At 40.8% G+C, this 15,564-nt stretch overlaps 1 long non-coding RNA gene across 1 annotated transcript in view; it reads right to left on the bottom strand.

Moving 5' to 3' along the window:
• Positions 1-1,953: 1,953 nt before the first annotated feature.
• LOC139793686 (uncharacterized) overlaps positions 1,954-15,564 on the bottom strand; it is a 35,062-nt gene continuing 21,451 nt past the window's right edge. Inside the window, exons 4-5 of the long non-coding RNA XR_011724717.1 lie at positions 3,621-3,803; positions 1,954-2,219 (exon numbers count right to left, since the gene is read on the bottom strand). This is a non-coding gene — a long non-coding RNA (uncharacterized lncRNA). The remainder of the gene's footprint in view (positions 2,220-3,620; positions 3,804-15,564) is intronic.

Genomic DNA, 15,564 nt, shown 5'->3' with positions numbered 1-15,564 from the left:
GAGCGGGGTTATGAATCAGAACCCTCCGCAGGCGGCACGATCTGCCTTGCGCTGCCCGCGCTGCCTGCTTTGCCCGCCCTGCCCGCCCTGCCCGCGCTCCCTGCCTTTGTGCTGCCTTCCCTGCCCGGGCTGCCTGCGCTACCCGCGCTGCCCGCACTGCCCGCACTGCCCACGCTGCTGCCTGCCTCTGCTGGGGTGCCTGCGCTGCCCGCTCTGCCTGCCCTGCCGCCCGCGCTCCCTCCTGGGGCACAGCCTCTATCACTCTCCGCCGGGTGTCTTCCCAGAGCCTGGAAGAAGCCTGAGAAAGCTCTTTCTCTCCTCTCGTTTTAGTTTTTCCACCTCCCTTGGGGGTGTCCCGAGCACCGACAGTGCTGCTCAGCCTGCCAGGGCGGCGGGTGCCCACCAAGCCAGTCATTGAGGTGGCGAGATCTAGGAGCAGAGCTGGATGACGACGGAGGGAGCCAAACTCTGGAATTAAAAGGTTGATTCTCCCCCGCAAACAGGAACCTGTAGCTGGACAGCCCCTCCGAGTGAAGCTGGAAAACTCATCCCTGCCCAATGCTGTTGCAAACCCCTTCAGCTGTCATGCAAAAGGAAAGGTCTCGTCGACCTTGTATCCCTTTTTCTTTACAAGGAGTCCTGTTGGGTGTTTTTCCTTCCCTCTTTCATTCCCAAACCGTACCATTAACAGTGTGACAATGGGACAGGGTGTAGAGGAGGATACCAACAGCACCGGGTATCCTTACTAGCTGCCTAACCTCGACAGCAAAGCTCAGATTTATCACCTCCCAGAGAGAAACCAAGAAGCAAGCCAGCACGCTGTACAGTGTGGGAAATGGGAGAGAAAAAGAGGACTTCAGTTGTCCTGCCAAATCCTTGCTTCCCACAGAGCATGTCCTGATAATTAGTATCTGCAATCTGAGGCTTCGGTACCAAGCTGTAAAATACTGTTTTGATTTGGGGGTCTGAGTCTGAAACACTGCAATAAAAAGGGAGCAGGGAATGAAGGGGAAAGGTAATGAGTAAAGGTAATGAGTACTCTTTGAAAGAGCTGCTCCAGAGCCTCCCCCATGGACATTTCTGCTCCAAACACCTGGAACATGGACACCTCCATATGTCTCCAGCACCGACACTCTGCTAGACACCAACACTCTGGGATGCTCACGTCACAGCTTTGAACAGAAGCATGCAGCCCGTGAGGAATCATACTGTCATCTTTCCCCTCCAGACAGCCTCTGCATTACAGTGCAGGCTAAAGCTGCCTAGGGATTTCTGATTTCAAGTGGGCAACAAATAAAAAAATCACAGCTGACTGTTGCCTTTTAACTCCCTCCTTCCAGTCTATTCCTATCTTGCATCCCATAAGTGAGGAGCTTTGTCCAGTTAGTAACCAGTCGATCAAGAGAGAGGTTGGGAATGTATGGACAGATGTTGCTTTCTTTGCATAGAACAAACTTGCCGTAAGTTGTGTGAAGCACATTTTGTAATGAGCTGATTTTGTAATGAGCTGCTGTTACATATTTATGTTTTACCTTAGATATAAGATCGCCAAGTTAGTTTGGAGCATGAAAAGTAAATGTAGTTTGCCAGGACTCAGTGGGTCTTATTCCTGGGGAAGACTTAATTTGGTGAAGAATGAGCAGCACCTCTTCAGGAATGCAAGACTCAGCTCTACAGATGGTGTACCTTGATTCAGTGTTTCCAAGGTCTGATCATTAATGTCTTCATGTTAGACATGACAAGTAGTCCTAGGAGAAGAATTACTTCTTCAGCTGGTCAAATTGAAGATCTTCACAGGCTTTCTCATCCAGATCCTTATAACTCCTTTAGTGGAGTACTGTGGAGGAATTGCTGGCTCCACTGCATTCACAAACATGGTTCATCCTTACTTCAGCCCACCAAAATTTCCTCCACCTTTAAGTTCAGTGAGGTCTTCTATGAACAGCTGGGTCTGCATGCTATCTAACGGAGTTATTAGCTGACTCCTGAGGAAAAGTTCTCAAGGGCAGATGAACCTGTTTTCTGTAAGGTTGTGACTTATCCAAGGTCGCCTTGGCTTCACTGAAGGCTTCCTTGTTCTTCAGCTGACCTCCATAGCCAAAGAGCACTGTGACAAACTCTTTAACTACAGTGGAACTGAACTTTCCCCCAGAAATGTTGGTGGACTGCTCCTCCTCTCTGTTGCCACTCCAGAAGAAAGAGGCAAGGAGCATATTGATCTTCTTCATTAAAAAAAAAAAAAAAAAAAAAAAAAAAAAAAAAAGGCAGGCTCCAAAGTATTCCAGCTGTGAACATGTGACACTTTTTCAAAGGGAATGCACTGCTTATGAAAATCTGACATTTAGAATTTTTGGACACAGTCTTTTGACTTTTATCTGATTCTGTAATATTGGTACAGCAGCTTAAGTGGAATATTAGATATTTTTTAAAGTGAATTTTAATTTCAACCATTTCAGTGCTGTTTGGAATCTTAGCAATAAGGTCTCTGGTAAGGAAGTGTCAGCTAGTGAGGTATTAAGAATCACATATTCTGGATTTACTAATGGGCCTTAAAGTCCAATTAGGCTACAGTTCGACTATTTTTAAAGCTCTGAAACACGTTCTAACCATTAGATATCTTCCCTGTTACTGCCAAGATAGCTTCCTGGATTGCAGAACTGAAAGGGTCACAAGCAGAAAACCCAAGACAATGGGAAGAGATTAATAATTGTTATAGGGTTCCAGCAGAAGATGGGCACATGGCTTAATTGCTTGAGGCACTGAAAGAAAATACAGTGCTGTAATGATAAATATCAAATGACTGTGCTAAACTTACTGTGCAGTGTAGCTAACCTGTCTAAGCATGGACAATTATCTATGAAATAAAAATAATAAATAGATCCTAACTATACTATTCATATGGACTATGTGTCTCATTTAGGATATACTGCTTAGATAAATAGCAAGTAAGGGCAAAAGTGGGCCAGAATACTAAGGGGTGAAGCAAGTCTAAGAAGGTGAAAAAGCAAAACAAACATTTTTCAGTTTGCTCTTAATAAATTTTTTTCTCAGTGTTTCATGGCTACAGACAATACCTAGGTTGAGAATTTTGTCTCTGTTAAAATCAATGGAAGTTTTGTCATATTTTTAAAAGAGATTTTAAAATGTTAACAATAGCAATATTGAAAAAAAATCAGCCTGTGTTATACACAAATATAATCTCATCTATATGCATGCTGAAGTACTATTGAATTAAATCAGAGTTTCATGTGCACTACAATGACAGATTATGGCCTCCACAGCTTTTCTATATTTGTACTATTCAGTGTACAGGCCAGATGCCTCATATCACTCATGTAAATACTCTTACTGAAATGTTCATCATATTGCCAGCCATTGATTCATCAGACGTTCTTTTCTTATCCCTTCCCCTCTTCACATTTTAAATAGATTTCTTTTGTTTCAAGGAAATCTTCCTGTTTGAACAGGGTATTTTTATGGTTGATCTACAAACAGACTCCCTTGTAACATTTTAGATCCATTCTTCCAAGGTCAGAATATTACTGTAGGTGCCATCATATTTTTAAATATAAAAATATCTCTGTGAGACTTTTATTTTAATTACATTGATTTGTGCCTACTTACAGTCAAAGACACACTACCAAGTGGTGTTACTCCGTATTCCATATGGAAAAATATAGGCATCCTCCAACCACTTCAAGAGAAATGTCTTGAATTCATGGTGTTCTTAACTATTTCTCCTGCAGCTGTGTCATGAGGACTCACACAATGTTGGAGTGAGATGTGTTCAGCATCAAAGAAGACTGAAGGGTAATGAACAAACAGCTCAGCTGTGTCTGGATCACTCAGTGCTTCTGTGTTATAAATATGAGCAAGCCCACAGGCTTCACTAGACTTACTTCAGGTGACACTCAGTGTGCACATATATACTCAGGATTTTTGCCCAAAATACTTGAGATGAGGTGAGATATAAAGTATTGACTGTATGAATAAAATTTACAGCCAAGTTTATCTACAGGATTTTCTCATTATTAATGACTTTAAATCCAAGGGGGGGGGGGATTTCAAGATCATGAATATAAGAAGTAAAAAAAGCTTTCTAATCTTCTTTGCACAGACAGCTTCTTTTCTAACATAAGGTGTATAATAGAGATTTGTGTTTGCATTCCACATTTATTTCATCCATTAGATATTGACAATTTTCTACAGTAGCAATACAGGAAATAGAAGAGTTTTAATAATACCTGGAAAGAAGGAAGGAAGGAAGGAAGGAAGGAAGGAAGGAAGGAAGGAAGGAAGGAAGGAAGGAAGGAAGGAAGGAAGGAAGGAAGGAAGGAAGGAAGGAAGGAAGGAAGGAAGGAAGGAAGGAAGGAAGGAAGGAAGGAAGGAAGGAAGGAAGGAAGGAAGGAAGGAAGGAAGGAAGGAAGGAAGGAAGGAAGGAAGGAAGGAAGGAAAAGAAAGAAAGGAAAAGAAAGAAAGGAAAAGAAAGAGAGAAAGAAAGAGAGAAAGAAAGAGAGAAAGAAAGAGAGAAAGAAAGAAAGAGAGAAAGAAAGAGAGAAAGAGAGAAAGAAAGAAAGAAAGAAAGAAAGAAAGAAAGAAAGAAAGAAAGAAAGAAAGAAAGAAAGAAAGAAAGAAAGAAAGAAAGAAAGAAAGAAAGAAAGAAAGAAAGAAAGAAAGAAAGAAAAGAAAGAAAGAAGAGGAATAAAGAAAAGAAAGAAAGAAAGAATAAGTAAAAAAAAAAAAAAATTCAAAGTAATGGAATGAGTCTGTACATTGCCCAGAAAATACCACAACTTGGGTGAGTTTCCTGAAGACATAATTAGATTTCAAAAATAGTGTAGGACTAAGTGAATTTCTTAATTAAAATCCAATTATTGGAATACTTCATGATGACCACTCTAGGGAATATTAGTGGAGAGCAACACTTGTTGAAATAATAAAACTTGATAACAAAAGTTTTATTAAAATCTCTACATGTATGTGCACGGTTTTAATTGCAAAATAACACAATACATAATGTCAGCTGGGAAGGCTTTATGCAAGAGAGCTGAAACACAGCAGTTCAACAGCCTTGAAGCAGGAGTTGATGTGGGATGGAGTCTCCAAGGCCACTTGTCTTCACTTTCTGTGTGATGGGGAGGAAGAAAGCAGGGAAGTCCCCAAGGGCTTCTCGGGCTGCCTGAAGAGCTGGAGGAAGGAAGGATGTTCACAGCCCAGGGCACTCTTAAAGCAGCTTCTCTTGGGCTTCTGGGAGCACGTTGCACTCCAAGGCTTAGGCCAGGAATCTGCACAAACCCCAAGTGTTCAGGGCAGAAGTCCACTCTATGGAGAATGAGGAAGAATGGCAAAACTTCTGGACATACATCCTGGCCCTACATCACACGTGCCAGAACAACAGCGTGTAGCTGCATCTTCTGAAGCAGCAGTCTGCTGTGCTTCAGTCACCTTACTACAAGGAGCAATAAACTCCCGGACACAATGTTACTGTTGCTGAAGGGAGAAATCCTGGTGCCTTCCCCTCTGCCTTTTTTTCTCTGTCATGCTGTGTCAGTTGCCTTGGCTTGTTACCAGCGCTGGGCACACAGTCCTGAGGACAAAACTTAACTGTTGTCACCCCCGAGAGGGGATGCGGCAGAAGCCAGGCACAGCAGGACCCAATTGCATCACCTGCAAGCTCTCCGGGGTGACAGAGCAGTCACAACGAAGGCTCTGAGGGCAGCTCCTTCCTCCCACCCCTTCATCCCTCCCTTTTTGTGCTAAGCACCTCAGAGCTGGGCTGACAGGCACCCAGTGGTGCTGGGGCTTCTGCTACGTGCTCAGCAGTTCACAAAGACCTGGGCTGGGGCTACTGCTTTTCCTTGGGGCAACAGAGAGCATCAGAGCTCTGCTCACACAAGGAAGGGAAATAGAGGTGGTGAATTAGTACAATTGTCCAAAAGGAAGCTTATGGTCTGCTAAGGAGGCAGGTGATGGAGGGATGAATGATCTCAGAATGGCCTGAAACTCAGTGCAGATAGTGAATTCTTCAGGCCAGATACTGTTGCTGCTGGCTGTAGCTAAGAAGAAATGGGGTCCTGGACCAGTCTTTGGTGTGCATGGAGCTCTGAGGTTGCTTTCACCTCATGGCAGGTTTGTAAGTTACTTACCATCCTGATTTTGCTGGGAGCTCATTGAGTAGCAGAACTTGAGTGAGGGGGATATTTTACTTTCCGTAACTTAGTATCATCTTTCCTACCAGGCAAAATGAGCTATCAGGAAACAACTCAGAAGGCTGCCTTTCATGTTTTAGACCCTTAAATTCAGGCAGGCAGTCTGTTCCTCTTGTGATAAATGAAAGCTTTGAGACTTCCTTCAAACCAGGTGGAGTTGAGACTTTGTGAGAAGTTTTGTTTGGATACCTCTTGCAAGGATAAAAATTTTTAAAGACAGGTTCTCTCTAAGCCCCTCATCTAGTAAATGATTTCTTGTGGCCAGTTTTTAAGGCCAGAAAGGAATATCTTTAAAACCATTAAAAACTGTTTAAACTTCAGGATCAGGATCTTATATTGCAAATACTGTAATGAAGGCTTTTTTTGTTGTATGCAAAAGTAAAACCAGAATTCCCTCGGATTTTTTCATTTCTGTGAGTCTCAGACATTCAGACGTGTAAAAGACAATCTTCAGCTAGACATGCACCTAAGTGGATGGCATCTTGTTACTTTACTCATCTATGAACCAGTTTCAATGTTTTCACTATTAAGATGATTTTTTTTAAATGTGAGAATATGAGAAGGAGCTATATAATTTCTAAAACCATGTGAAAATGTGTTAAATTTCACCTGTAATAGCAGTACAATAATGAACTGCTTTTGCTTACCTGAGCCTGCATTTGGTAATAAACTAAGATATTTTGGACCAAAAATTGTGAAATGTTTTTTTGAAACGAACAAATCTTGGGAGAACTTTCACCTTTGATGAAAACCTGAAATAACCTGGAATAGGTTTTCATCTTCCTTCTACAAGGGAAGAAAAAGCTCCGAGCAACATATCAAAGAAATTACAGAGGAAATGAAATCCCTATTTTTGCATGCAGTTGCTGCTGAGGTATAAATACTTGGCTACAAAAAGAGAGACAGCTGTCAGGATCACCAGGATTAATGAATACACATTTAAAAACAAAGGGATGTTGTTGCTTTAAGTAACTTTACTGTGCTGTTGCAATAGCTGTACCGCACATTTCCATTTTACTCTTGAAAAAACTTCTGGGATGTGAACCCAAAAATCATAAGAAAGAGAGATGGCCAATTCTCATGGTTTACATCATTTAATGTAAAAATTCGTGCCTTCTCTGTCAAAGATTTTTGGCGAGGCGGGGGGGGGAAAGCTTAATTACACAGGTTTATTATAATCTTTCACTGCCACCTTGTGGCTTAGCATAATACTGCAGAATACATCTAGGATTACACTTCACATTCGCCAAGCATGTGCAAGCATTATGCATGCAAGCAGAGTTAAGATAACAAACTGAGAGCAGGAAGCGAGTTTTTCATCTTATATACTGAGCAACCTTCCGCAACTGCCACAGAAAAATGCCAGTTTTTACTGATACAGAGCTACACCCACCACACCTGATGCTCTTTCACTGGCACAGAGCTGCACCCATCACACCTGATGCTCTTTCACTGGTACAGAGCTGAACCCATCACACCTGATGCTCTTTCACTGGTACAGAGCTGAACCCATCACACCTGATGCTCTTTCACTGGTACAGAGCTGAACCCATCACACCTGATGCTAATATTTCGGTGTTACTCAAGGGATATGCCCCAAAGAGAACTGCAGAAACACTTCCAGAGTGGCTTTGCAACATGCCATAAGTACATTACCATTGCTCCATATCTACACAGAGTGTAGCAACAAGGATGTACTTATTGGTTTAACTAAACTGGGTTTTTTCCTATTTTGCAGAGTGCATCACCAGCTGCAGACATCAGCACAAGTAGGCACCTGTTACCATGCTTGACCACTCTAATTGGGAAGATCACTTTTTCCTGACCCTACCAAGATTTGCTTTGCTGCCATCTGAGGCTATGATCACATAAACCTCACAGAAATGGGATCACAGTTCCTGAGCAGAGCACTTCCACACTGCTGCAATACCTTGTGTATGCATAGTACCTTGGTGGTAAGCACTTTCCACCAACAGATAAGGAGACCTCTTAAGGCTGGAAGAGAAGACAAACACAACCTCCAGAAATAAAACTGATCTATTTCATTGGCACATATCCCAGAGGACATAACCTTTTTCTACAGGACAGGCATATATTTGAGAAGGAAAAGTGTACAGGGCAAAGGGATGTCAGTGGCTATGAGAGTTGATGCTTGTGATAGCTGCAGACCAGCTTATGCTCAGGCTGATGCCATGAGCCTTGGTTCAAGGATGGGACAGTCCAGTTGCTCAGGCTGCCTCATTCTCAGCTTTACAGGACTTTTAGTGAGACATTTGGAGGACATAAAAAATTTAAGCCGAGGTGGCTTTTTTGCATGAGACTGAAAATCCATGAAACTCACAAACGACGAATGTATGAAAATAATCTCCAGGTTGCTGAAGCAGAATCAGCTAATAAGATCAAAGCCATTCCTGGATAATTATGTCCCAGCCAAGCATTATATAGCAGGTCTTAAACTGGGATTCCTGTTTTGGAGAATCAACCATTTAGCTGACTTGCAGATCCATCTTTTACTTTTCAGCCTATACTCCTTGCAGGTCTGTGCTGACAAATCTGTTGTTTCACGTCATCTGTCGATAGTATATATTATTCTATTTGCAAAGGTGCTGAGCTTTTGTAGTGTACCACTCATAAGGTAATAGGATCATAAAACATAATTGTAAGCAGCACATTTTCCAAAGATTCATCTTCCTCTTGAGGACATAAGATGTGTCCATGGTTTTATATCCATGCGTAGATGTAAGGAGACTCTCAGCTGCTGACAAAGGCCTGATTTAAACAGCAATGGTGCTTAAATCTAGCAAGGTGGCCATGATCACTCCAGCTCCCCAGATAAATTGAGGCTTGCAGATCTCATTTTGTCTTTACAGATCTGGAGGACAGTCTCAAGATGAATGATGATATTCTTCTTAGCCAAGCACATGCTAACTATATAGGCATCTATATACACATCAGAGCTGGAACACGCTATTTTTTTAAAGTTTGGATGTTTCCAGATTCAGATATATAGTATACATTGTGCAATTACAGCAGATTGTTTAGAATAAAATCTGCTTTTCTGAGCTGACTAGTTTCAAATACTGCAGTAAAATACATCGAGTAAATTTGGATTCTAGAGATCAGCTAGTCTAAAGAGGGTATTGCATTTAAATTTAAGGCAGGGTAGAGATTGTATAATTCAATTAGGTTTTAAGTTCAGCCAAATTTAAAGCATTGCCAGCATGGTAAATTGGACATAGATAAAACAGATGTACAGTTTTAGAACTTGTTCATTTTAAGTCCTTGCCAACTAAAATTCAGTGAATCCTTGAATATGGGAGTTTAAATCTTTAGTCCAAATTAAATCCACAATGTTTAACTGGATCCAGTGTAAAACTGGTCTCCGAGAATGATAAACAGGTAAATGTCTCTTTTCCATTTGAGTGCTGGGCACTGCAGTGGTAGATTAATTACCCTTAATTAATCATCTCCTTTGTAGAAACTTGGAGCAAACTATCCAATGAGACCAGAAGGCAAGTGGAAGTTCCTCAATTCCCTTGATGCACGGGTATCATATATACCATTATCTACCCTCTGAGCAGGCAGGTTGCAATGGAGTTCCTGGCCCTGATAAATATGACAAATGGAAGGAACCTGGGGAGACAGCAAAGCACTACCAGTACTCACAGAGGCATCACAGAGCAGTCTCAGCTCTGGGCTAACAGCACCTGTGCTACTAAATAGTCTTACAGTAGGGCAGTGTCCATCTGAAGAGGAGTGAACATCTCCAGCAAATGGGTCCCCTGTGTCATAAGATGCCTATATATTTGCACTCAATGATCTTAAAGGTCCTTTCTAACCAGAACAGTTCTGAGATATTCTTTCATACCAAGGTTATCCATCAGAGGACAAGGAATCTAGTTTACAGTGTGAAAAAGATACACTACAGATAATCTAGTTTTCTATGCCCTGGAAAAATGACCAGTGGTTTGTATGGCACATATAACATTGTTGGATGTCCTATGCAACATCAAAGAGGATTTGGTGGCTGGGCACCATGGCAGTATAAGTGTCAAAGGGAGAAGCAAAAGAAGCAGAATGTAACCTTTTTAAAATGTGCTCTGAAATAGCCCTAGTACCATTTGCAGAATCAGAGGAAAGACACTTAAAAGTATGGTGGAGAAAACAGCAAAGGCAAAAAGGTTAATTTTTTTAAACCTCTAGAATAGCTGAAATCTATATGAGAAGGAAAGCAACACCAAACTAGATAAAATTCATGCATTCATCTATACAATTAGGGGAACTTTAAAAATAAAACCCAAGGAAAGTCAACGCTTGCTAAAAGCATATACTCATTCCAGACCTCTGCATTGCTATACTTCTCTTTTTATAAAAAAAAAAATAAAAAATAATGGCATTACTTTTCACCAAGTCCACAGCTCTGGCAAGGCACTTGAGTCTCTCACTGTTTGGGGTGTCTGATTGTCATGCTGCTTGAAGGGATGCTCTCTCCCCTTTGTCCCTCAGAGGACTCATAAATTCTCATTAGGGAAGAACTATATGCATGACAAGCCCGGAGGGAGAGCAGCCTCACCTCCAGGATGGCATGCCAAGGTGATTCAAACACCCAGAGTACCTCTAATTTCCCAGTTCTTTCACAGGCAGTGGATACCCCTGTCCTTGATGTGAGGCCCAGTTCCAGAACTGTCAGCTCAGAGCAAACTTCAAGTGCTCTCTTTCAAAGTATCCTGAGATGGGCTGAGATCTAGAGCATACAGGGGTTTGGGTCATTCTTGATAAAAATAAGGCCTGAAAGCACAGTGCTTTTGAGGAATAATGCTCTTGAGGATCTGTTCTTTGCTCATGGCCCATAGCCAGAGAAATAAAAAACATGGATTCCTCATTAGTAAGGATTAATAAGGCATTTGCATAGCACTTGATGACTAAATAACCTGAGGAGAGACTTCTGCTCCTGAATTGCTATCCACATTAGACATTTTTTCCTTCTGCTTCAAGATGCTCGTGGAGAAATCAAGCAGAATCCTTTCAGTACAGTGGCAGGATGGCATCATATGTGTGTGATAAAGCCAGGTCAGAAAAACCTTCCTCAAGGTGCCCAAAGGTCCTGAGGTATAGTCATACAGGAGGGTGTCAGAGGTTCCTGATGTGTTCTGTTCTCAGGGAAAGTGTAGACATTGCCCACTTAAGCTTGCACAGCATAATGTCTTGGAGAACCCACATGAGAAAAAGCCATAATTGACTCAGCTCCAACCAATGATCCTCCTTCAAAGTGAGGATCCCTTGCAAAAGGGATGCAAAATATCCTTATAGTACATGCAGAGTGACTGTGCCCACAAGAGGAACAGAGCTGAATAAATGAATGTGAACTGTGTTTGACTTCAAAAAGGGAATTACCAAAAAGAGACAAACCTGGGGAAGGGGAGTGTAAATATAACAGGCAAAAGGATAAAAAATTTTAAATGATGTGGAAATTTTTTTAAGATGTCATGTTAGAGGCCTTTAGTATGCCGGTAACAATTATCAAAGACTTTAAAAAAGAATAAAATCACAAGTCAGCTATAGTAAACAACAGATTGAAGAATGATTTTAAAAGTAAAAATAACCAAAAAAAAGAAGTTTCATCCAAGCATAGGAAAGAGATAATAAAAACTGTTAAATAAAACCACAAGGAAACTCAAAATATTTTAGGAACAATTTGCTGAAGGCATAAAAATATTTCATAAAAACTCTTTTTAACCCTCTCAGAAGTAGAAAACCAGCCAGTTAGTTAGTCAGGCAGATATATGATCAAGATGCAAAAGGAGAGCTCATGGAAGATAAGGCTGAAAATTTTTAATGAATTTTTCCACTTGTGTTCATGGTGGAGGATCTGAGGGAGGCTCAGGCACCAGAGTGCTTTCTATGGAGAAAGAATATGATGATCAGTCTCAAACTGAGACATAAGAGGAAAAGATTCAAAAAGAAATTTGATAGAACAAATCAGGTTCTGGGACTTAATAATGTTCACTCAGGCATACTCAAGGAACTCATGTAGGCAATTGCAAGAGCCAGCTCCATCTCAGAACTTAAAACATACACTGGCCTCAGTGTCTGACATGTTAAGTGTGATGCCGATTTTTTTACATACCTGTCAACACAAACCTAGGAAATCACTTTACATTACATACAAGCTGATAGAAACTATATTCAAAGGCATAATCTGTAGACTCAGAAATAATAATATGTTGATGAAGGGCCAGTATGGCTTTTGTATAGAGGAGTCGTGCTTCAGAAATTACGTTTCTTTTTCTGGAAGGTTCATCGTAGGGATGTGCCAAGGTTTGTACACCATGATGATACAGAAATATTCAGGATAGGAAAAAATTAAGACAATAGTGAAGAGTTGCAAAGGGTTCTTATTTACAAAATGGCTTGCGTGTATAACAGAGCAAAATATACAGTAATGTTCAATGTCAGTAAATTAAAAGTTAGATCCTTAATTGAAAATATGCTCTTAGCTAGCTTTTTTGTCTCAAGAAAGAGGTGTGTGAAATGAGCACCTTGACATCATTGACTGTGCACAGGACTGCTCATTGGATCTGCAAATGGCTTTCACTGAAGTAGGAAGGCTGCAGAGAAAGATAAAAGCAATCACTACTGTGTTACAGCTTCCACATCAGGAAAGCCACTAGAAACTAGATTTGTTTTCTAGTAAAACCAATATCAAAGGAACAAAACGATGTGAAAAAGGTAAGTGGGCAATGACTTTGCACATCTTCTCTTGCTACAAGAAGAAATGCTCAGTGAACTAAGTAGTATTTTTAAAGGCAAGTGAAGGCCAAGATGTAAGTAAATTCTGGAGCTCATGACCAAAAGACAAGTAGATTGTACATCTGGAAGGGCTGAAAAAGAGACAGCTTTATGGAAGATAGAGCCATTAAATAGTGAAAACAGTCCATCTGCACTCTCTAGGTCAGACAGTGTTTAAATAGCTGGTTTTGTGAAGCTGGGAAACTTTGTTCTTATGCACTTTCCTTTAGTATTTACTGTCAGAGGCAGACTTTGGGCTGAACGGATCTATTGTCTGCACAGCCATCCTTATATCATAGTAGCAGAAGTGTACAAAACATGACAAGAAGAAACCATTTGAATCAGCAAGGCCAGACCTCAGGACAGGCCTCCAACAGCAGCTGCCTGGCTCAGAAAGGATCTGTCGAAGCAGCAGTCTCCAGGGGTGGTGAAAAGGTTTCCCATGCTTTAAACCTAAAGTAAAAGACAAAAAGACAAAACCTCAGTGAGTAACCAGAACAGAACAAGAGAGTCGAAGGGCACCACCACTCTCCTACACCCCTCGCCTAGTAAATAAGCATTAGAAAAAGCAACAGGAGGAAAAAAAAACCCAAACAAACACACATTTTTGCTGAACTACTACAACTGTAAAAAAAATCCCATTTGAAAACAAATGCATCAACTTGTTTGTTCTTATGTTCCTAAAAGTACAGGTGCCTAAGAGCCACTGGTAAATTTTCTGATTTTTCCTTTCTCTGTTGCAATTTTTGTATAGGTGCATCTGGGTGACTAAGGCTCTCTTAAGGTAAAAGAGATGCCAATTTTTGTAAAAGGAAATAGAAGTGGTGTTATTCAACTCTGCTATATGATCACTAAATCTTAAAGCTTGTCTCATAGTAGAGAGGCAGTGAAGCAGGAAATTGCTAATGCAAAGTGTTTAAGAGAAGATCAACTGCAGCAGGATTCAGGCCTCATCCCAGAAGCCACTGTTGCAAAGAAAAAAAGAAATATGTGAGGAGAGTGCTATGAAAATAAAACCGTTTTCCAGAAAAGAAAAAGAAATTTAAAAATCAACAACTCGTTTTACTACTGCATCCACAGTTTAATTGCATGTTATAATTTTTGTGGGTGATTAGTCAACAGTAATGAACACAGCTGACACACAGCTCAGTTCCCCAGAACCAGAACCATAACAGGCCATTTACAGAGAGCTGAGAAAGCAATACAAATTATTTTAAAGTTAGTGATTATCTACCTGAGAAGGCAGGCTGATAGTAGCACTTTGGTTTTGAAGATTTCTAGCTAAAACTTGCTCACTGTCCCTGTGGAGTTTGTTGTGACCCTGTGGACACCACTGGTGGAATGTTCTCGGATGTTTCTGCAGGCACACTCAGAACATGTCATTCTTTAATACAAATATATGTGAAGAGGTAAGTTTTTAGATCTCTGTTTAATCTAAGGCCTTTAAAAACTTCTTTTCCCTAAGCAGTACCATGCACCAGTGGTACAAATAGCAGTCTTTAAATGAGGCACACACTGAAATGTTTTCAGGGTCAGAGCTTGCATTCATGCAGGTATGTGACCAGCAGTGCCTGTAAGATGATTGGTAGCCAAAGCCATGTATCTGTAGAAGTCCTCACTATGAAATGAGCCATGTGTGGACAAATTACATCACCTTTTCCTGAAATGCTGTAAAACAATACTCCCAACCAAAACTCTCAACTATTTGCTCTACCCAGCTGCTGAAGTTTTTGTATGTACAGAATACTTTTGACTCTTCATGACATTGCACACATCACTACGTAAGCCCGAAAGGGAATTTTTAATATATCACATTGTTGCTGGTGTCTTCTTACCAAAGGAAGGTTGGGCATCCTTCTTAGAACCCTGCTGACAGGGTAAATTTGCTACAAAGTTGTGTAAACACTTTAAATAAACTATACTAGCATCTGGGCTTTCTTTATTTACCTATTCACAGAAAACATGGAATCCTGTGCAGAAGTAATTTGCTGAAAAATACAGCCTACAGGATGTACCTGTAGCCACAACTGGCAGAGTTTTCAGCATGTTTATGTCTGTGATACGGCAGTATTTCCACAGACCCTTAATATGGAATTACATAATGCACAGTGAGTGCTTCACTCTCAACTGTGTGAGCTCCTCATTTGTTTTAACAGTCAGCATCTACCAGCATTCACAAATAGTCAACAACTCATTCTCAGAACAGTAATGGAAGCAGAGAAGTTTGGTTTTGCAAGGGAAATGCAAGTTGGAAAATGTATGCATTTGAGTGTACTCTATCCTCAATAGAAAAGCAAACTCTTAGTTTACTCAAGATAAAGCTATGGTTAGCTCTAGCCTCAAGGTTAAACACAATTTTTACTTGTTGAAAGAAACTAAACTGGTGCATCACTATCCAAAAAATGCTGCTATGGGTCTGATTTCAAAAGCTTTTTCTGGGCTTGTGATTTAAAGCAATATAGTTCATATTCTTCACATCCCCCTGTGAACTTGGGCATTGAACCAGGAGCACTCTCATAGGGACTGTTCAGCTGATCCCTCACTCTGAAGTAGTGTTATCAGTACA

This window comes from Heliangelus exortis, chromosome 2 (genome assembly GCF_036169615.1).
Source record: "Heliangelus exortis chromosome 2, bHelExo1.hap1, whole genome shotgun sequence".
NCBI lineage: Eukaryota > Metazoa > Chordata > Aves > Apodiformes > Trochilidae > Heliangelus > Heliangelus exortis.
The sequence above is the reverse complement of the archived record's forward strand: the minus strand, read 5'-3'. Positions and strand labels throughout refer to the sequence as shown.